The sequence below is a fragment of the Oncorhynchus mykiss genome, chromosome 26, assembly GCF_057628025.1.
Source record: "Oncorhynchus mykiss isolate SJ-2025 chromosome 26, ASM5762802v1, whole genome shotgun sequence".
Taxonomy (NCBI): domain Eukaryota; kingdom Metazoa; phylum Chordata; class Actinopteri; order Salmoniformes; family Salmonidae; genus Oncorhynchus; species Oncorhynchus mykiss.
The window spans coordinates 8,649,586-8,672,863 of NC_143047.1; the positions used below are offsets into that span (position 1 = coordinate 8,649,586).

Here is a 23,278-nt window from a genome sequence, read left to right on the forward strand (position 1 = left end):
TTCTACAAAAGTATTGACTCAGGGGTGTGAAAACTATTTATTTATTTCATTTTCAATACATTTGCAAAAATGTCTAAAAACATGCATTCACTTTGTCATTGCGGTGTGTAGATGGGTGGAATATATATATATATATATTTAATCCCTTCTGAATTCAGGCTGCAACACAACACAACATGGAAGAGTCAAGGAGTATGAATACTTTCTGAATGCACTGTAACTCTAGGAGCTCAAGTCTTCAAAGTTCCATAACAACATCCTCGTCCAAATGCTCTCACCTTCCGATTCTTCTGTAACTGGAGATCAGAGTCTTTCAGAAGCCCACTATGTCCGATCGATGCTGTGATGTCACTTAAATATGTTGTCATGGAAACACGAAACCAGTCCCCTATCCACCTGCAGTTTGCAATTTGCTGAAATGTGTATCCAGGGTCTAATATATGTTTTTAGGCCATAACCTTCTTAATGGAAGGAGTGGAGAGAGGCAGTGAGTCACTCACAGCAGCACAGGTGGCCTTGAACACGGAGGAGGAACAGACTTGGTGACCCCAGATCTGTATAGAGTGTGATGGAGGCTGGCGTAGGTAGGCATGACTCACCACACAAACAAGTAGCTACCACCGAGGCCTGGGTAGACGGGGTGGGGGAGGGAGGGAGGGTGTTGACGATGTACTGTAGGCAGATATCCCAATAATTATAAAGAACCATTATTGTTGTACTGTGTATAATGTTGTTTTTTTTAAACTGGAAAATAAAATCAATCAACCAACCCTGCATAGTGAATACCAAGTCATACATTTTTATATGCCTTTTTGCACATTCACATGTAGAAGCCGTTCTATGTGGTCCATCAATTTTAAACTTCAAAGCAAGGCTTAGTTCTGCGTTTTCAATGTAGCCAACGTTAGCCTAAACTGTCTCTACCTCTCTGCTACAGTCCCTCCAGCCTGAGAGAGCGATCGAGAGAGAAAAGGGTGATGCCAGGCCTGCCCTTTCAGAGTGAGCTCTGATTGGATTGAAGATCTAACCTGACTCCCACTGCTACAAGGGAGAGTGATTACACGCACCAGCTGTGACAGTGCCCTGGCCCAGGGCTTTGATGAGTAAGAGGCTTATAACAGTTCCTACTACCAGAAAGATTTCCACTCTGCAAGGGGTTAAAATCATATCTCAGAGGGGTGTGGGGGGGCATAGAAACAGCTGTGAGAAAACAAAGAGGATATTTACTGCCAGACAGCACCTAGACTAGAGTAATAATTGATTGGGCATTTCCTTAACACAAGCCTCATAACACTGTAGCAATAGCAGAAATATCCTTTAAGACTCAAAGACAACATGACTAAATGGACTGTCTGCAGCATTATAAAAATACAAAAACTAAAAACAACTATTTGGTCAATAACAATCATTCAGGAGACGTTAATACGTGGATATTGCATTCCAACCTAACAACATTACGTAGCTTATCAATACGTCACATGATATACATGTAAAATCTTTCCCAGGTGGGAACAGCATTGTATGCTATGAGGAAAAGAAGACACCAATGTTCCTCATGGCAGGGGAAGCACCCAACAGAAACTATTAAAGTTTACTTTTCATGATGTTCTACAGAAGGAAGTATCGGTTGTTTACTGCTCTGCAGTCAGTCTGCAGAAATATCCAGCATTCAAAGTTATGACTGATCTGCCTGCTGTAAGTCCTGAAAAATGTTTTTGGTCTGCTTTACACAGTCTTGGTGTTGTGTTGGTTTAACCGTAGCTACATAACTTCCTGTCTGAGATGAGAGAGTGTGTTGAGAGGAAGTACAGTCCTCTAAGACCCCTGCCGGCCTTTATGACACATTAACCACAATGTTTCACTGTACGATTACTGTAACTAACACCAGCACTCAGGCCATATATGGAAAAAACGATTGAAATTATTCTCAGAAACCAGCAACATGTTTCTCTATCAGCAATCAATCTACTTATGTTGTGAGGAAGCAAACATCAACCCCAACGGTTGTGTGTATGATCTGGAGGTCAAGTACTGTAAGCATGTGAAGACACGTGTACTGCATCCTGTACGATGATCACCACGGTTGTGTGTGTGATCTGGAGGTCAAGTACTGTAAGCATGTGAAGACATGTGTACTGCATCCTGTACGATGATCACCACGGTTGTGTGTGTGATCTGGAGGTCAAGTACTGTAAGCATGTGAAGACACGTGTACTGCATCCTGTACGATGATCACCACGGTTGTGTGTGTGATCTGGGAGTCAAGTACTGTAAGCATGTGAAGACACGTGTACTGCATCCTGTACGATGATCACCACGGTTGTGTGTGTGATCTGGAGGTCAAGTACTGTAAGCATGTGAAGACACGTGTACTGCATCCTGTACGATGATCACCACGGTTGTGTGTGTGATCTGGAGGTCAAGTACTGTAAGCATGTGAAGACACGTGTACTGCATCCTGTACGATGATCACCACGGTTGTGTGTGTGATCTGGAGGTCAAGTACTGTAAGCATGTGAAGACACGTGTACTGCATCCTGTACGATGATCACCACGGTTGTGTGTGTGATCTGGGAGTCAAGTACTGTAAGCATGTGAAGACACGTGTACTGCATCCTGTACGATGATCACCACGGTTGTGTGTGTGATCTGGAGGTCAAGTACTGTAAGCATGTGAAGACACGTGTACTGCATCCTGTACGATGATCACCACGGTTGTGTGTGTGATCTGGAGGTCAAGTACTGTAAGCATGTGAAGACACGTGTACTGCATCCTGTACGATGATCACCACAGTTGTGTGTGTGATCTGGAGGTCAAGTACTGTAAGCATGTGAAGACACGTGTACTGCATCCTGTACGATGATCACCACGGTTGTGTGTGTGATCTGGAGGTCAAGTACTGTAAGCATGTGAAGACACGTGTACTGCATCCTGTACGATGATCACCACGGTTGTGTGTGTGATCTGGAGGTCAAGTACTGTAAGCATGTGAAGACACGTGTACTGCATCCTGTACGATGATCACCACGGTTGTGTGTGTGATCTGGAGGTCAAGTACTGTAAGCATGTGAAGACACGTGTACTGCATCCTGTACGATGATCACCACGGTTGTGTGTGTGATCTGGAGGTCAAGTACTGTAAGCATGTGAAGACACGTGTACTGCATCCTGTACGATGATCACCACGGTTGTGTGTGTGATCTGGAGGTCAAGTACTGTAAGCATGTGAAGACACGTGTACTGCATCCTGTACGATGATCACCACGGTTGTGTGTGTGATCTGGAGGTCAAGTACTGTAAGCATGTGAAGACACGTGTACTGCATCCTGTACGATGATCACCACGGTTGTGTGTGTGATCTGGAGGTCAAGTACTGTAAGCATGTGAAGACACGTGTACTGCATCCTGTACGATGATCACCACGGTTGTGTGTGTGATCTGGAGGTCAAGTACTGTAAGCATGTGAAGACACGTGTACTGCATCCTGTACGATGATCACCACGGTTGTGTGTGTGATCTGGAGGTCAAGTACTGTAAGCATGTGAAGACACGTGTACTGCATCGCGTACGATAGTCACAGAGACATTAAGCTGGGATGTGTCGTCTACAGTCTAATATCCACCAAGACTCAACATGTATTTCTGTTGTGACATAGGCTAATGTGGCCTAGTCAAAGTCCTGACCTAATCCCAATTGAGATGTTGTGTCAGGACTTGAAGCGAGCAGTTCATGCTTGAAAACCCAGACATGTTGTTGAGTTACAGCAGTGCTGCATGGAAGAGTGGGCCAAAATTCCTCCACAGAGACGTGAGAGACTGATCAACAACTACAAGAAGCGTTTGGAGTCGTTGCAGCCAAAGGTGGCAAAAACCAGTTACTGAGTGTAAGGGGGCAATTACTTTTTCACATGGGGGCATTGGGTGATGCATAACTTTGTTTATGAAATAAATGAAACAAGTATGCAATTGTTGTGTTATTTGTTCACTTGGGTTCCCTTTATCTAATATTAGGTTTTGGTTGAACATCTGATAACATTCAGTATAAAACAAATATGCAAAAGTAGGGAAAAATAGAAAGATGGGAAATACTTTCACAGCTCTGTATATTTCCTGGTTCAGTATTATAGACAAAACATTACACATTCTAATGCTTAGGTAAAGATAAGCATGAGTCAAATATGACACCTAGTGGTAAAATGAAGCCCTTACGGATTTCTATTGGTATGGACTATGATAGAAGATGATGAGGATAGCTAGAGCAGGTTTCTCCCAGCCTTGTTCCTGTAGAGCTACCGTCCTGGACGTTTTCAGTCCAACCCTAATCTAGTGCACCTGATTAGGAGGGTAGCTCTCCAGGAACAGGGTCGGAGAACCCTGAGATAGAGGATGCTGGGTCTGTACAAGAGGAACACAGGGTGTCTCATACAGAAACACAAGAGGAATGGGGCCAGTCATCTGCTGATGTCCATTATAGATACAGAGGCCCCTAAGAGCCGGAAGGCCCCAGGGAGATGGCATGGAGGCGTGTTGTAGAGGCCTCTGCTCCTAACTGTGTCGGTCTTTCCTGCTCCACGAAGCACTCTGACCTCCCAAACAGGCAACATGATATTTCTTCCCTGCCTGGCCTATTTAGAGTCCTTTGCGAGTCTCCTTTCCATCCTGGGTTTGGCGCCGAGCTCTACCAGGCCCAAGTGTTACAGTCTCAATTGTTGAGGTAAATAAATAAACATCATGAGGTCTTGTTTAACAATGAAAACCCTCATTTGATTGGTTTTATAGAACTAATACAATCTCTTAAGCCTACTAAAAGGATTACTCTGATTGGTGTTACAAAATGAGACACACAATGTTTGTTTATCATGCATGTACAGAAATCTTCAGTAATGAGCAATAAAAACACACAAAAAGTGATCAAGTAGAAATGTGCTTATAAGCACTTTTGATTCATTGTGAGGCCACCCACCATATGATCTGTCTATTTAAAGAGCAGACATGGGACTGCCCTGACTAATATTGCTCTAGGCAGATAGAGACGAGACATGATTGAAGAGTTGGAGACTGTCTGGTTATCTAACCAGTTATTTCTATCCAATAGGGTTGCATTTTTCCTTCAGGCTACAGTATTGTATTAGCGCTAACAGAACAAGACAGTCAATAAAATTTAAATAAAAACTTTGGAAGACATTTCCTTAAAATGTAACCCCATGATTCCCAGAGCGATGACATGCCATAATGAATCCATAACTTTTAAGTGGTAATTGATTCGGTTCCAAAATAGAGTCACTCACCGCGGGTTTATTTGAGCTAATTTTATCCTCACTCTGATATCTCTAAGCTCTCTATCGGTCTGGCCTGGTAGTGTTGGCATGCTGTATCATATTACACAGACAGAAAACTAACTTGCTCACTACCAAAAGAAGGTCTCACTGATGGACAGGACAGACAGACACACCTGCCAGTTCACCTGTGCACTGAACACTGATGGATTACCATATTGGCTGCAATTTTGTTTCATGTTTTACTGCATAGTGTTATAACAATTCATAATCTCAAGTATTTGATGAAATGAATGCTATTATTCTGCTGTCCCGTTTGCATTATCCAATACATGTAATATATTTCTCAGTCTGGAAAGTACATTGTTTAGGCAGAGGCTCATTGATGACACACTAGCACGAAAGCGGTTTCTCGATGCTTTGGTAATAACGCCAATAGATGTTGCCATTTTTTTACTTCCTCATCAACACTGGCCATTCTGCTTCCTCCCTCTACATGATGGTTGGGTATGGAGTGGGAAACGTCTATGCTAGATACAATACAGGGGGCATCTTTTCCTAAAGCAATCTTCTGACATCACAACTTGGATTTGCATCAACTAACCAGTTAATTAGTAGCAGAACAGGAAGTAACAGAATTACAGGAAACTGCAACTACTGTATATTTTCCTAACGAGGGTGGGGAATGACCTAACTCAATCAATGTAAATAGTGCTCAGAGTGCCTCTAACCCCAGACCCCTATCATTACTGACAATGGGCGGAATTACTCACCGTTTTCGGTAGGGTTTCTAAAGAATCTCTGTGAATATAGCAATATGATTAAGAAAAACAACAAGAAGTGTAAGACTCAAGTCTGTGCTGAGGCTGGGGTCATTGTTAGGGAAAGCTGTGAAAAAGGACAGCCTCGCAATGACAAATTTTGACCGTTGCATTGGTACCGGAGGAAATCCTGTGGTGAGAGGACAGGAACCCATGCTGGGTGACCCTGTTCCTGTCAACAGCCCCTGAAACTGGGAGAGGGTGGACTTCATGCTGAAGCAGGGCTCAACCTGCATTAGTGATGAGGAACATAGTGAAACCCAGTAGTAGTAAGCTACACAAAGCCAACATGTATGAACATGTCTGAAATATTTCATGAAATATTGATGGTTTTGTCATCATTAGCAATTACATTCACTCTTATTTCATAGCCCACTATTTCATTGTAATAAACCAGTAAAATTGCCCATAAAAGGTAACCAGCAGCTCAACTGACACATTTTCTAGGAGAAACCACAATGTTGATTTACAGTTGATACGGCTGCTGCGTGGCTAGAATGATGCATAAAATGGCTATGGGCATGCTTTGTCACATCTGTCACGTCAGTGAGGGAACTAAAGATAAAACTGGTTCTATTTCTGTCTGTCCTCAGATGGGTCCCTCTTTCTCCCCTCCAGGCCCCTCGCTGTCCGCAGACACATGCGCCCTGGCACCTGAACACTGTCATCCAGTGGGACATGCAGCCAGCCCTGGTCCCAATGCTACAAGATGTTCCCAAATAAACCAGAACACACAGGACTGGGAGGAGTGGAGGGGATAAGCTATGCGAACACACATCAGGAAGGATAGTGGTTTCCGTATCCCCCCCCAAAAAACTATTGGGAAGCACACTGTCTACTCACCCAGTGATTCCTCTCTCTGCCCTTAATGCAGGAGAACATCAGCAGTTCAGCTCCCCGTAAGCCGGTGCACATGATGTTCTAGAGACAAGGTGCACAAATAATCTCTGAAGAACGAAAGGACAGAGCCTCTGTGTGTAGTCGGGAGAGTGTTCTGTTGAACAATGGAAAGCATTGTCAGAAGAGTTCAAGTTCCAAATTCTACTGTGAGGCCCCGACTAGAGTCAGGGCTACTAGGCTGTATGACATTAAGCACATGGACCCGCTGTCACACCTCTAGGTCTATTCTCCTCTGAAAGAGACACTATCTGCCCTGTTAAGGCTGCAGTGTGAATAACATTCATTTTATAGGTGCATTATAGGCAATTACAAGCAAACAAGTCATAATAAATGACAGAAATTGGAGCACAGTCTGTGGAAGTGGCCGGGAATAGTTGTGACAGGGACAGAGACCTGGTGAGTTGAACAGAGGTGCGAATGAGATGCGTGTCCCTGCTAGGGAAGGTACTGTCATCTCTGCCAGCATGCGGAGAAGAACAGTGTGGCGTGTAAAGGTGGAGGGTCAGATGATTGTCTGAGGACTTGTGTTGTAATATCATCATCATCATCATCATCATGTAGGTAGGTGGTTCCTCTGTATGTTCTTATGATCAATAGCTGAGTAAGGCCAATGCTGTAGAACTGAATATAGCTAAGTATTTTCTAACAGTTATACAGTAATGAAACTGTAGCTGGATATCAATGAGATACCTGTATCCGTACCGTCCACATCGTTTATCACAGAGTTCCCATTGTTTCCTTATTGGCCCACTCCGAACAATAGTGCCAGTGGGTGTCAGAGTTCTTATTGTTCCTGCTCAGAGCCTGTTCACAGACAGGACAATTGATGACGATAACAATGATCACTGTTTAGCAAAAACACAGAAAATGTATTCATTGTGTGCTTAACATGGCTTGTAATTTGTTGGCCCCTAGACGAAAATCGGTTTATCATAGATTCAAGATTGTGCAAGTGATACTGTAGAGTAGCATAGCATGGCTCTCCGGTTGTATGACCTCTAGCCAGACAGGTTTATCAGTCTAATCTGTTGCAGGAGACTTCAGTCCTGGTTTAAAGGATATGTTGATGTATTGGCTAATGGCCAAGCCTACTGTACTCACTGTGAGAGCAGTATGTTTTCAGGGTATATAAAAAGGGAAAGGGGGATACCTAGTCAGTTGTCCGACTGAATGTATTCAACTGAAATGTGTCTTCTGCATTTAACCCAACCCCTCTGAATCAGAGAAGTGTGGGGGGCTGCCTTAAAATCAGCAGGTAGGCAGGTAGCCTAGTGGTTAGAGCGTTGGACTAGTAACCGAAAGGTTACAGGATCGAATCCCCGAGCTTACAAGGTAAAGCAATCTGTCGTTATGCCCCTGAACAAGGCAGTTAACCCACTGTCACTTGGCCATCATTGAAAATAAGAATTTGTTCTTAATGGACTTGCCGAGTTAAATAAAAGGGTAAAAATATATATATTTTTAAATCAACATTCACGTCTTCGGCACCCGGGGAACAGTGAGTTAACTGCCTTGCTCAGGGGCAGAACGGCAGAATTTTACCTTGTCAGCCTGGGGATTTGATCCAGCAACCTTTCGGTTCCTGGCCCAACGCTTTAACCACTAGGCTATATACTGTACTTAAAGGGGAATAATGGCAAATTTAAAAGAAAAAAAAACTGACTCGTTGTTGGACTGTCAAAGTACGCACTTCGCTGCAGGGAGAGCGAGGTAGACCTAGAACGAGATCTACATCACAGGGTAATACAGGCCACTCCCTGCAGCGCTTGATAGACCTTGGTGGAATAACACAAATCTACGACTAAATATACATTTCTGTCACAGCTAAAACACTAAATTCGATCGTGAGATATGGCATAAATATTTGATGTGATAAATTTGGGATCGCGGGTTCCCAATTTTCCTTCTCTGAGACCTCTGCCAAGCAAGGAGGAAAGGAACCTCACACTTTTACCTTGCAACCCCATTGGGCATAATTTCACCTGCCGATGAACATTGTCTCTCTCTGACTGTAGGCTACATCCCTCGCTGCACGGTGTGATCTTCATAGCAAAATACATCTACTAAAATAAGAGAGAGAGACTAGTGAGAGTGCAACATAGCATCCACTTCAGAGGATGACACATACGGGCTATAAAGCTCATTTATGGAACACGTTTCATCAGATTGTAACTTTCCTAAAGTAGCCAGCTGACAGCGAACATATCCTTGTAAATTAATTTCTGTTGCAGATATACAGTAATAGATAGATGCCTTCATCACTACCCAGGCTATCGAAATGCGATTTATGCCGACTGTCCCAAGTTTTCATTGGGGTAGATCAAATATGCTATTATTACATGCATTATTAGCCTGCAGGTATATGTTTTAATTGGTAGAATAATGAGAATCACTTACAAAATGATCCAGAGGATTTAGTTTGAAAGCCACGGCCAAATTGCTTTCCTCAGAGCGAGCAAGAGAATGTGATAATGAAGGCAAATTTGATCAAATGGAAAAGTATTCTTACAGCCTGTGTTTGCATCAAATACCCTACCTCCTTGAAAGTTGTGTATTGATTATGTGTAGCATACTCATACTGTAATCAAAAGCTGCAGTGTTGCTCATTGGATTACCCCAGATCATGGAATAGGCTATGTGAAAGATTATAAAGACAAAAGGAGGACACATGGAATTATTTTTGGATGGTTGACAAGACAAAGGTAGGCTGATGTTCTTATCTAAAAATGACTCGCGCCTGGTAAAAACCAATTGCGCAATATATTCCAAAATCCTAACAAAATACACCAGCAACATAATTCAGGAGATAAAAAGGGTTGTGAGCACAGTGTTTCTGATCAGATCGACAACTGTCTTCTAATGGATTTGTTTGGCTACGTTGGCGTCTTTAAAAACAGACTTTTCTGCTTGGTCTCAAGAGCATTGAAAGAGAGAAATGAAATAGCTTACTACAGACGACTGATGATGCTTCTGACCATATAGGAAAAGGCGTGTTGTATGATATGCTAGAGTATGATGTAGGCCATTTTGAAAACTGTCAGTGTGTTGTGTTTATGAGGAGCCCCCCTCGTGTCTGTTTTAGCATGATACAGTGCCTTGCGAAAGTATTCGGCCCCCTTGAACTTTGCCACCTTTTGCCACATTTCAGGCTTCAAACATAAAGATATAAAACTGTATTTTTTTGTGAAGAATCAACAACAAGTGGGACACAATCATGAAGTGGAACGACATTTATTGGATATTTCAAACTTTTTTAACAAATCAAAAACTGAAAAATTGGCTGTGCAAAATTATTCAGCCCCCTTAAGTTAATACTTTGTAGCGCCACCTTTTGCTGCGATTACAGCTGTAAGTCGCTTGGGGTATGTCTCTATCAGTTTTGCACATCGAGAGACTGACATTTTTTCCCATTCCTCCTTGCAAAACAGCTCGAGCTCAGTGAGGTTGGATGGAGAGCATTTGTGAACAGCAGTTTTCAGTTCTTTCCACAGATTCTCGATTGGATTCAGGTCTGGACTTTGACTTGGCCATTCTAACACCTGGATATGTTTATTTTTTAACCATTCCATTGTAGATTTTGCTTTATGTTTTGGATCATTGTCTTGTTGGAAGACAAATCTCCGTCCCAGTCTCAGGTCTTTTGCAGACTCCATCAGGTTTTCTTCCAGAATGGTCCTGTATTTGGCTCCATCCATCTTCCCATCAATTTTAATCATCTTCCCTGTCCCTGCTGAAGAAAAGCAGGCCCAAACCATGATGCTGCCACCACCATGTTTGACAGTGGGGATGGTGTGTTCAAGGTGATGAGCTGTGTTGCTTTTACGCAAATCATAACGTTTTGCATTGTTGCCAAAAGGTTCAATTTTGGTTTCATCTGACCAGAGCACCTCCTTCCACATGTTTGGTGTGTCTCCCAGGTGGCTTGTGGCAAACTTTAAACAACACTTTTTATGGATATCTTTAAGAAATGGCTTTCTTCTTGCCACTCTTCCATAAAGGCCAGATTTGTGCAATATACGACTGATTGTTGTCCTATGGACAGAGTCTCCCACCTCAGCTGTAGATCTCTGCAGTTCATCCAGAGTGATCATGGACCTCTTGGCTGCATCTCTGATCAGTCTTCTCCTTGTATGAGCTGAAAGTTTAGAGGGACGGCCAGGTCTTGGTAGATTTGCAGTGGTCTGATACTCCTTCCATTTCAATATTATCGCTTGCACAGTGCTCCTTGGGATGTTTAAAGCTTGGGAAATCTTTTTGTATCCAAATCCGGCTTTAAACTTCTTCACAACAGTATCTCAGACCTGCCTGGTGTGTTCCTTGTTCTTCATGATGCTCTCTGCGCTTTTAACGGACCTCTGAGACTATCAAAGTGCAGGTGCATTTATACGGAGACTTGATTACACACAGGTGGATTGTATTTATCATCATTAGTCATTTAGGTCAACATTGGATCATTCAGAGATCCTCACTGAACTTCTGGAGAGAGTTTGCACACTGAAAGTAAAGGGGCTGAATAATTTTGCACGCCCAATTTTTCAGTTTTTGATTTGTTAAAAAAGTTTTAAATATCCAATAAATGTCGTTCCACTTCATGATTGTGTCCCACTTGTTGTTGATTCTTCACAAAAAAATACAGTTTTATATCTTTATGTTTGAAGCCTGAAATGTGGCAAAAGGTCGCAAAGTTCAAGGGGGCCGAATACTTTCGCAAGGCACTGTATGGCTGCTGTTTCCTCCTTGCTTGGCAGACATCTCAGAAAATGTGAAACTGTGACCCAAATTTATCACATAAAAATGTATATGCCATATTTCATAATCGATTGAACTTCACAAATGTAGTATTCTTGCTTTGACAGAATGTTTATATTTGTCGTAGACCTGCGTTATTCCACAAAGTTCTATCTAGCGCTGCAGTGAGTGGGAGGCTGTATAACCCTGTGATGTAGTCTACCTCATGAGTGATAGAGGTGCGCACTTTGCCAGATAGTACAACAAGGGGTTTAGGAACATAGACAAATTGTCAAAATTTGCCGCTATTCCTCTTTAAGACAGGTACAGTATCAGTGATGAGGGGGGAATATTTGACAATATAACATTAATTCCCCCCCGAACAACTTTGAAATATTGTGTCTCTCACACACACACACACACACACACACACACACACACACACACACACACACACACACACACACACACACACACACACACACACCCCTTGTGACAATGACATGGCATGCTCATTAAAACTCCCACAATGAGACGTCCTGCAGTTCTCAGGTCAGTGTGCTCCTTGAGCCCCCTGCCTACTGCTAAAGCTGCTCTGAGATACTGGAACAGCAGATGCATCCCTTCCTCCCTCCCATCCCCTTCACCTCTCACCCACCTCCAGTCATCCACAGTTGCCTGAGGATTGACCACAGCAGGACTCATATACAGTTACAGTGGTGTTACTTCAGCACTAGAACAGAAGACTCATCTTTTGCCAGTATCACTGCGATCACCAACTCTAGCCATCCGATGTGAAAACCCTGCGTAATAGCATACAGTAGACTATATTTTTTAGGAAAGAACACTGTTATGCTGCTAATGTATTGTCACAGAGGCCCCTTCAGGTAATAAATTGAGCCTTCAACTAAGTGTAGAAAACAAGACACTAAGTACATTTCCAGTCCATCCTTGATCTTTCATGCTGGTTTAGGTTTTAAAGCTGGGGCCATTTATAAGCTATTTTTAAACCTCTTAACTGTTACACAACACAACACATATCCCTTATCTTGAAGATTTACAACAGGACAGGCAGCCAAACGGGTGAGAGAATACAAAGATGTACCATGCTGCTTTACGAGACAGGAAACAGCTATCTGAAAGACACTGTTACTAGCTCTTTTAGCTTAATTTCAAAAGCATTTCCATTTCAGTTTCCACAACTGATGACATTTTGAGTAGAAAATATAGATACCTTCAAATGTTATTCAGATAACAGAAGCATAATAAAAAACAGTCTCCTTTCAGCACCTGGAATCCATTCAGAAAACTAAAACTAGACCATTATCAAATATGTATTATTGGACATGTGTTCCCTAAAAATAAGCTATGACACCGTGTTTACATTGATATGAAGCTCAAAGAGAACACCAAACACAAGTTAAGAATATGACCCACGGTAAAAAGCCTTATTTAGTATGGCTTAATGACACTTTGGCTTTTTATTTGACTACTACTGAACAGCCTCAACAAACCCGACACAGGCTACTTTGTATCCAGTCTGAACTGTAGTAAGTGACTACTCTTTCTGTGTCTCGCCTCGCCATGGTGCCAACCATGGTGCTGATGCACCCTGTATGTAGTGGCTTCTTTACACTGACATTACCAGGATTAGACCTGAACAACGGGGGAATGGTGGTGTCCTCATCAGGTGTTAGATGGAGAGGCAGGAGGGTTCCGAGCATTAATATCCTGTGAATCCCTGGGAGAAGTCACCTTAGAGTGCAGCCAGAGAGATTGGGCCATGGGCAGGGAGGGAGGATTGGTGTGAATGGCTGTACCCTGGGCTGTTTTTAGCAGAAGAGTTGGCATTGAGCTTTCACTGAGAGGGCACAAATAATTAGGACAGAAATTAATGAGGCCAAGGCTGCTTGTGTTAGCCTGGTTAGACTTGACTGAATGCTACTCTCACCATTGTACATGGTTGAGGGCAGCATTCAGTCTGGTTTAGCCAGGCTATGAATCTGTTTGCAGCTAAATCAGCATACCAGGAATGACTACTAGCTAACTTACTGTACACCAATCTGAAGCTGAGCTCTCCAGTAATGGCAAGGCTACAAATGAATAGCAGATGAGTCAAGCCAGCACTTAGTGACAACTTAATGACATCCACTGCAGACTATGTCAAGCTAATGCCGTGGTAGTCACTGTTGGGGAGACTGTTAAAATGACAGCCTATCAGTCACTAGGCTTATTTCTGCCTTCCTTTGAAGTAAAAAAAAAAAAAACATTATTCTGCAAGTGTAAACATTCTCACTATATATCATAACTGTATTTCCTGGCAGAAAGGGCCTGGACGATACCTAAAAGTGTTCCTCCTCAAAATATTTCAGACCTTGCAGATTTAACCCTCAAGGCATTGTCTTATTTTAACTCCCAATGTACTTCATTGACATACACTACCAGTCCAAAGTTTTAGAACACCTCCTCATTCAAGGTTTTACTAGATTTTTGCTAATTTTTGGTTACTACATGATTCTATATGTGCTATTTCATAGTTTATGCCTTCTATTATTCGACAATGTAGAAAATAGTCAAAATAAAGAAAAACCTTTGAATGAGTATGTGTTCTAAAAAAATTACCGGTAGTGTGCAAGTGAAAGACAGGCAGAGTTGTAGAATAATAGTTGAAAAAAATGGATTCACCAGGAATGCTTTCCCAATAGTCTTGAAGGAGTTCCACATATGCTGAGCACTTGTTGGCTGCTTTTCCTTCACTCTGCAGTCCAACTCATCCCAAACCATCTCAATTGGTTTGAGGTCAGGTGATTGTGGAGGCCAGGACACCTGATGCAGCACTCCATCACTCTCCTTCTTGGTCAAATAGCCCTCACACAGCCTGGAGGTGTGTTGGATCATTGTCCCGCTGAAAAACAAATGATAGTCCCACTAAGCCAAAACAAGATGGGATGGCGTATCGCTGCAGAATGCTGTGGTAGCCATGCTGGTGAAATCTGCCTTGAATTCTATAAAAATCACAGACAGTGTCCCCAGCAAAGCACCCCCACACCACACACCACAACACCTCCTCCTCCATGCTCCACGGTGGGAAATACACATGGAGGTTATCTGTTCACCCACACCGTCTCACAAAGACACGGCGGTTGGAACCAAAAATCTCAAATTTGAACTCATCAGACCAAGGGACAAATTTCCACCAGTTTAATGTTTATTGCTCGTGTTTTTTGTCCCAAGCAAGTCTCTTCTTCTTATTGGTGTCCTTTAGCCGTGTTTTTTTTGCAGCAAATCGACCATGAAGGCCTGATTCACGCAGTCTCCTCTGAACAGTTGATGTTGAGATGTGTCGGTTACTTGAACTCTGTGAAGCAGTTATTTGGGCTGCCATTTCTGACTCTGGTAACTCTAATGAGCGTATCCACTGCAGCAGTGGTAACTCTGGGTCTTCCATTCCTGTGGCGGTCCTCATGAGCCAGTTTCATCATAGCGCTTGATGGGTTTTGAAACTGCATTTGAAGAAACGCTCAAATTTTTTGCCATTTTCCAGATTGATTGACCTTCATGTCTTAAAGTAATGATGAATTGTTGTTTCTCTTGGCTTATTTGAGCTGTTCTTGCCATAATAAGGACTTGGTATTTTACCAAATAGGGCTATCTTCTGTATACCACCCCTACCTTGTCAAAACACAACTGATTGGCTCAAACGCATTAAGAAGGAAAGAAATTCCACAAAATAACTTAACAAGGCACACATGTTAATTGAAATGCATTCCAGGTATCTACCTCATGAAGCTGGTTGAGAGAATGCCAAGTGTGCAAAGCTGTCATCAAGGCAAAGGGTGGCTATTTGAAGCATCTCAAATACATTCTGATTTGATTATTTTGATTATTTCATCGTTTTGATGTCTTCACTATTATTCCACAATGTAGAAAACAGTAAAAATAAAGAAAAACCCTTGAATGAGTAGGTGTTCTAAAACTTTAGACCGGTAGTGTACAAGTGAAAGACAGGCAGAGTTAACAGCAAAATGAGATGCTCGCAGGTGTATAGTCCCTTGACCTACATAAAATCACTTACAAATCCCTCAAGGGTATTCCTTCCTGGTTTCTTTTTCCCTGACAGGTTGACCCTAAACAAATTGTCAGAACAGTTTAATTCAGGTTGGATAAGGTCAAATCAATTGGTGAAGGAGTTCTTGAAAACCATGTAACATGTTCTACTCCTTATATCAGCCTCTGACTCATCAGTATATTGGGTCCACATTGCAGAACCAAGGAAACACAGCACTGAGAGCTAATCCAATAACATATGACCTGTCCGGATAGTGAAACATCAAGCCAGCATCAAGCTACTGTTACACAAAACTAAGGCTTGATTTACACATGGCTGGAAGGATCCAAACTACCTGTTTAATGAAAAAATTGAAGACCCACAGAATGTAGAGATGTTGAATCTAATATAAATAAAACATTTAAAAGTATGAACATTTAAGCACTCACTGTAAAGTCGCTCTGGATAAGAGCGTATGCTAAATGACTAAAATGTCAAATATATGTATCTTATAAGCCCCAATGCAGCCGTTTTCATCTCAATATCAAATCCTTTCTAGGTAGCAATTAAGTACCCTACTGTGATTACTTTCAATTAAAAATGTCAAAAACAAACCAAATTATCATCTTAGCAAACAAAAAGCAATTTCTCAAGCAAAAATTTCTCGAGGACTGTCTGAGAGTGGTCTGTGTAGGAAGGCCAAAACAAAAAACTAGCTGTTATTGGCAGAGAGGTTTGGATATATATTTTTTTATAACATTTTTACATTTGACACATTTAGCAGATGCCCCTATCCAGAGCGACTTACAGGAGCCGTTGATGACTGCAAAACTGCTGTATTGATTGTGTACCGGGATGTACAGTAGGGATAAAGTAGGCTAAATGGATAGGGGCGTCTGTTAAATGACTAAAATGTAATTAAAAAAAGAGTTCCAAACCTCTCTGCCAATAATAGCTAGTTTTTTTTTGTTTGGCCTCCCAACGCAGACCACTCTCAGACAGTCCTCATGAAACTTCTTGCCGTGACAATATTTGTGCTTCTTTTTTTTAACAATTTGAATTGAAAGGGATCACAGTAGGTTACTTAATTGTTACCCAGAAATGATTTGATACCGAGAGAGAAAAAAACGTCTGCATTGGGCCTACAAGATACATTTGACTTTTTAGTAATTTAGTCATTAACGGTTATACACGGGCACTACAGAAGTTGCTATAGCAGAGATCTGAAAGACTTTCCGGAGTCAGTAATAATTGCCAAGGCGGCTTTATATATCTGTCAAATAATTGAAAAATGAAGCTAGTGCTGAACTTAAGATACTGGTTATTTGGGCTTTTCCCAAAGTTGCAAAACTATCACTAAACTGTCTTCTAAACAGGGTCTGTTGTTTTTGAAACGTATGGAAGAAGGCAGATGGAGACTCCGCTTGGCTAAGGTAAAATGAGCTTGAGTAGAGAGAGAGGAAATAAAGAGGAGGAGGGCTGCAGTTGTGTAGAGAGACGTCTGTGCCACCCCGGCCCTCAGAGAGAGCAGATGCAGCTCTGGCAGATGGGCTGAGACCCTTCGCATATGTTAGGAGGACACCGCTCCAAGCGTTCCTGGTCTCATCTTTGCCTGCTAAAAAATCATCTTCTGCTCCTCTTTCCCTTTCTAGCTGCATCTCGGGACATGGTGATGCTCTCCCGTCACCACCCCCTGTCAGGCAGGACGAATGTGACCTCATTTTCTTGTATAGAGTTTCTACTGGTTGCTGGTGGTGGTGGTTGTGCAGAATTGTACTAGGCCCAAATGCACAATGAGGATTGGTCTGGAAAGTATTTTTGTTCAAGACAGTCAGGTGTTGTACAGGTACATCACAAGTGTTTTGGGACCTTTGGCCAACACAGAGATACTCAGATCATCCTAATCTTGCTTTTAAAATGTTGAGACTCCTCGTTGACCTCAAAGCCCTCAAACTCTCGGGTCTTCTAGACGGGGTTTCATCACTGGCCTGAGAGGTTGGCCTCCTGTGATCCCAATCAGATCACTCCATTTAAATCAGCAGCTTATTAAACAAGAGCTCATACTGTATATAGGCCACCATGTGTTGTACTGTTGGGCACCATCAAGGGCCATGGGTCTGGAACAATCCCAGAAATAAACGGTTTAAGGTTTGACTTTTAAAATGGGTTTATAACATTGCTTCAAATGCATTTTGTATATTGGCTGTAAATGCGTCACAGTGTGATATTTGAAGGTTAAAAAAAAGAGTTTGGGAAAAAACGATAGCAGTAGGCACCAGCCTGACAGCCTTGTGCCAATATCAACAGGGCAAAGGGGTCGACCAAAGGGTCGACCGCAGGCAGATCACATTCCCTGAGGCCACTGAAAACCATCAAGACAAATCAGCCACAACATCAATGGTGGCTCAGACACTCAGCCTCCAGACATGCGATAGCCCTACAATGGCTCTTTCCTGGAGAGTGATGAATGCACTGTTGGCCCATATAGACAAATTAAAACACAGTGATTATTGATTCAATAATACAGTACATTCAGAAAGTATTCAGACCCCTTCCCATTTTCCACATTTTGTTACGTTAGTCTTATTTTAAAATTGATTAAATAAACATTTTTCCTCATCAATCCACATGCAATAGCCCATAATGACGAAGCAAAAACAGGTTTGTAGAATATTAGCAGAAACAAACCCCAGAAATACCTTATTTAGATAAGTACTCAGACCCTTTGCTCCGAGACTCGAAATTGATCTCAGATGTATCCTGTTTCCATTGATCCCCCTTGAGATGTTTGTACAACTTGATTGGAGTCCACCTGTCGTAAATTCAATTGGTTTCACATGAATTGGTAAGGCACACACCTGTCTACATAAGGTCCCACAGTTGACAATGCATGTCAGAGCAAAAACCAAGCCATGAGGTCGAAGGCATTGTCCGTAGAGCTCTGAGACAGGATCGTATCAAGGCACCAACACATTTCTGCAGCATTGAAGGTCCCCAAGAACACAGTGGCGTCCATCAATCTTAAATGGAAGAAGTTTGGAACCATCAAGACGCTTCCTAGAGCTGGCCTCCCAGCCTAACTGAACAATTGGCGGAGAAGGGCCTTAGTCAGGGAGGTGACCAAGAACCGGATGGTCACTCTGACAGAGCTCCAGAGTTCCTCTGTGGAGATGGGAGAACCTTGCAGAAGGACAACCATCTCTGTAGCACTCCACCAATCAGGCCTTTATGGTATCGTGGATAGACGGAAGCCACTCCTCAGTAAAAAGGCACTGACAGGTGCCTTTTGGCCACCTCCAAGCGGGCTAAAGGACTCTCAGACCATCAAAAACAAGATTCTCTGGTCTGATGAAACCAAGATTGAATTCTTTGGCCTGAATGCCAAGCATCACATCTGGAGGAAACCTGGCACCATCCCTATGGTGGTGGCAGCATCATGCTGTGGGGATGTTTTTCAGTGGCAGCGACAGGGAGACTAGTCGGGATCGAGGGAAAGATGAACGGAGCAAAGTACAGAGAGATCCTTAATGAAAAGCTGCTCCGGAGCGCACAGGACCTCAGACTGGGGCAAAGGTTCACCTTCCAACAGGACAGCGACCCTAAGCACACAGCTAAGACAACGCAGCGGTGCCTTTGGGACAAGTCTCCGAATGTCCTTGAGTAGCCAAGCCAGAGCGCGGACTTGAACCCGATCAAACATCTCTGGAGAGATCTGAAAATAGCTGTGCAGCGTTGCTCCCCATCCAACCTGACAGAGGTTGAGAGGATCTGCAGAGAAGAATGGGAGAAACTCCCCAAATACAAGTGTGCTAAGCTTGTAGCTTCATACCCACTACTGTATTTGCTGCCAAAGATGCATCAACTAAGGGTCTTAATACTTATGTAAATGTTATGTTATGTTATATTTCCACATTTGCAAAAATGTCTAAAAACCTGTCATTATGAGGTATTGTGTGATGCACAATTTTTTAAATATATTTTTTAATTTTTGAAATCTATTTTAGAATAAGGCTGCAACGTAACAAATGTGGAAAAAGTCAAGTGGTTTGAATATTTTCTGAATGCACTGTCCATATATGGTTATTCCTGGTGTTCCATCTGACAAGGAAAACCCCTGAAGCAGGCAGAATAATATAAACCTTCATTGGTGTTGTGGTGTTGATCCCCTGTGAGCAGGCTCTGGTTCTGATCCAGCGTCTCTTCGGTTACCAGGGAAATAGTTGATGCACAGATGGATCCTTAGAGCCTGTTTCTCTCTGTTTACAGATAGATTGAGTCAACACACCATGCGATTGATTTTCTCTACTAGAGGTGTCAGGCAATCAGTGGCATTCTCGGTTAATTGATTACAGCCAAAGGCTAAGGGAAAGTATAGGACAGATCTTTGCTTTTCCAATGTGGATGGTGGATGAATGAAAATTGGGTAACAATTTCCACATGACAAGTGTTTTATAATAAAAAAAAACATCTCATCAGGCCATCGTAGCTAACCATTCTCGTAGCTAATAGTGATGGGGGAATCGCAATATTACAATATTATGCACTGAACAAAAATATAAAACGCAACACGCAACAATTTCACTGAGTTACATTATAAAGGAAATCAGGCAATTGAAATGTCAAGGCCAATGGATCTGATCCCAGTAGCCAACCAAAAACAACGGCGCTGTAGACGGGGCAGATGGAGCGGCCTTCTGGTCAGACTCCGTAGACGTGCACATCGCTCACCGCTCCTGAGTATACTACTCACCAATGTCCAGTCTCTTGAAAACAAGGTAGACTAAATTTGTAACATTCTCTGTTTCATGGAAACATAGCTCTCTCAGGATATGTGGTCGGAATCGGTTCAGCCACCGGTCTTCTCCACGGCGTCAGAGATAAACACCTCTCCGGAAAGAGGAAGGGGGGGGGGGGTGTATGATTTGAACATAACGCGCCCAATGTATACTGAGATTTTTAAAAATAAATATGAACATTACCGAACAAAACATACATGTATTGTGTAACATGAAGTCCTATGAGTGTCATCTGATGAAGATCATCAAAGGTTAGTGATTAATTCTATCTCTATTTCTGCTTTTTGTGACTCCACTCTTTGGCTGGAAAAATAGCTGTGTGTGTTTTTGTGACTTGGCTCTGACCTAACATAATCGTTTGTGGTGCTTTCGCTGTAAAGCCTATTTGAAATCGGACACTGTGGTGGGATTAACAACAAGATTACCTTTAAAATTGTGTAAGATACATGTATGTTTGAGGAATTTTAATTATGAGATTTCTGTTGTTTTGAATTTGGACTTTCACTGGCTGTTGACATATCAATCCCGTTAACGGGATTTCAGCCCTAAGAAGTTTTAAGCAAGTAAGACACGTGAATATGCCTCCAATAGAGTTAACACGTCTCTATTGTTGGACCTGATTAGATCATTATTTGATCTATTGTGAATCCCATGAAAGCATTTCACAGGGCCGTTTGCCACTATGATTGCTAGGCTTTTCTGGCTATTTCCCACCAGGCTTAGACTAAGTACGTCAGCTCTGTAAGAAGACTGAACTGGAGATCATGTGGACCATCGTTATCGTCTTATAAATCCTTCTCGATTCCTCCTTTGTCCTTCATTCACCATCTCCACATCCTTATGACTTGGAAATCCATGTTGACAAAAATGTCAGTGCCTCTTAACAAAAGGAAAGAAGTGTTCTCACTCGCCTGCTTCCACAAACCATACGGCTACTGTCCTATAAACACATCATCAGCGACTCCTTATCAGACGCTGAAGCAGAACTAAAATAGCCTCCTTATAAAATGTTCTTCTATTCTTAATGTCTATGTCTCCGCCGCTCTCCTTTCCATAATCATTCCTTCTGAGAGTCGGGGCCTCTCTCTAGCAAAGTGGGCAAACCATGCGTTGGGAATTGTAAAGGGTGAAAGGTTGTAAAAGGTTCTGACTTGTGACCTGTAGTAGAGCCCTAACCCAGGCAGCCAGGTTCTGACACATAACCAAAACCTATTTCTGTCCACAGAAATGGTCCCAAATTAATGAATTACCTCGGTTAAGTTCAATTACAGTAGACACATGAGCTACTGATGTTGCACTTCCTTTTGCTTCAGAAAGGACAAATAAATAATCCAGTTTCTGACACCATAGCGCCTTGTTAGAAAAATGGGCCTTCGTGTCTGTCGACTTCACGGTGAGATTTCTCCTTTAGAGAAGAGGGAGGAGAACGGGGGGGGGGGGGGTGGATGGCTAAGAGGTCCCCTCCAGCTCTAGCTCATTAAAATTCCACTGAGTTAAAGAGGCGAGAGACCACCAACGGCTGCTCTCTGTTTTGCGCCATCACAGCCGACAGGCAGCATGTGTTTACTCAGGGCCACAGAGATAAACACACTTAAACATAACAGGGGGAAAAAACAAACAAAACACAGCCAGAGAGAGAGAGAAAGAGAGAGAGAGAGAGAAACACAGAAAGATGACTAAAACGGAATTCCGACTCACTGTCTGTGGCGCTCGGCATTGGTATCTCGCAAAGGTAGAGCACAAGAAAATGTTTAACAGCACTCTGATCATGATGAAGGTCATTAGTGGTCAGAACGTTGCTTTGCACGCTGCTGCAATCAAAGATGTACTCTGATACGAATGAATATGTCCATATTTGGTTACATCAACCTACTAAACTGGGCTCTTTCGTTGAGTCTGGCATTTCTTTAACATTTCGATTACCTGATTGAACTAGGATAGTACCCAACAGCTCATTAGCTAATGCACCATAACGTCAGGAGTACTGTAAGTGCTCTCAGCAACGGGGAGGCATATCAGGCGTCTCGTTTTAAATGACGTCATTGCCAGGCACGTCTCGTGTCAGTGCCGACTTCACTTCCGACACAGATCTTAAAAACAGCGAGGACAGCATGGCTGGCATGACCGTTATCTCGGCCCTCAAACCCTATCTCTACACAAAGGCTCATCTTAGATCAGCATCCGCCAGCAACACGTCTTCAAAGACGCCTCTGTTCATTTGCAAACAGCAATACAGTACCATGCTATTCATTCTCGTTGTTTCCTCATTATCTAACTTGCATCAAAGAAAATATTGTGTGTCGTCAGCATGACCGCTAAGATGAACTAAGATGAGCGGTGACTCGGTTAGAGAGGACGGTGCTGTGGCAAGTGCCATTGTGACTGATTGATCTGAGTCACATCTCCCTCTGTCATCACCAGCCGACAGTCTGTGGACCCAGGTCTCAGTGGAACAACACGCATCTAAACTCCATCACACAGGTCTCAGCGCCCTGGCTCAGACTAGCCCAAACTTCATCTCTGGAAATCTTTCATCTTTTCATCTTGTGATTGTGCTTTGAAGGCTTTCAAGGAAGGCAGGGGTGGGGGGAGCAGCTAATTAGGTTTAAAAATAACCTCTGGGTGAGAGAGATGTGTAACATTCTCGTCCTGTTCTGCTCGGAGGGTGCAAGGCCTCAAAGTATCACTGGCCCTAGCCACCTGTGGGTT

At 42.7% G+C, this 23,278-nt stretch overlaps 1 protein-coding gene across 35 annotated transcripts in view; it reads right to left on the minus strand.

The window, feature by feature from the left end:
- Positions 1–23,278, minus strand: part of LOC110506319 (diacylglycerol kinase zeta) — a 141,906-nt gene that overhangs the window by 89,036 nt on the left and 29,592 nt on the right. The gene's annotated exons all lie outside the window — the stretch shown is intronic.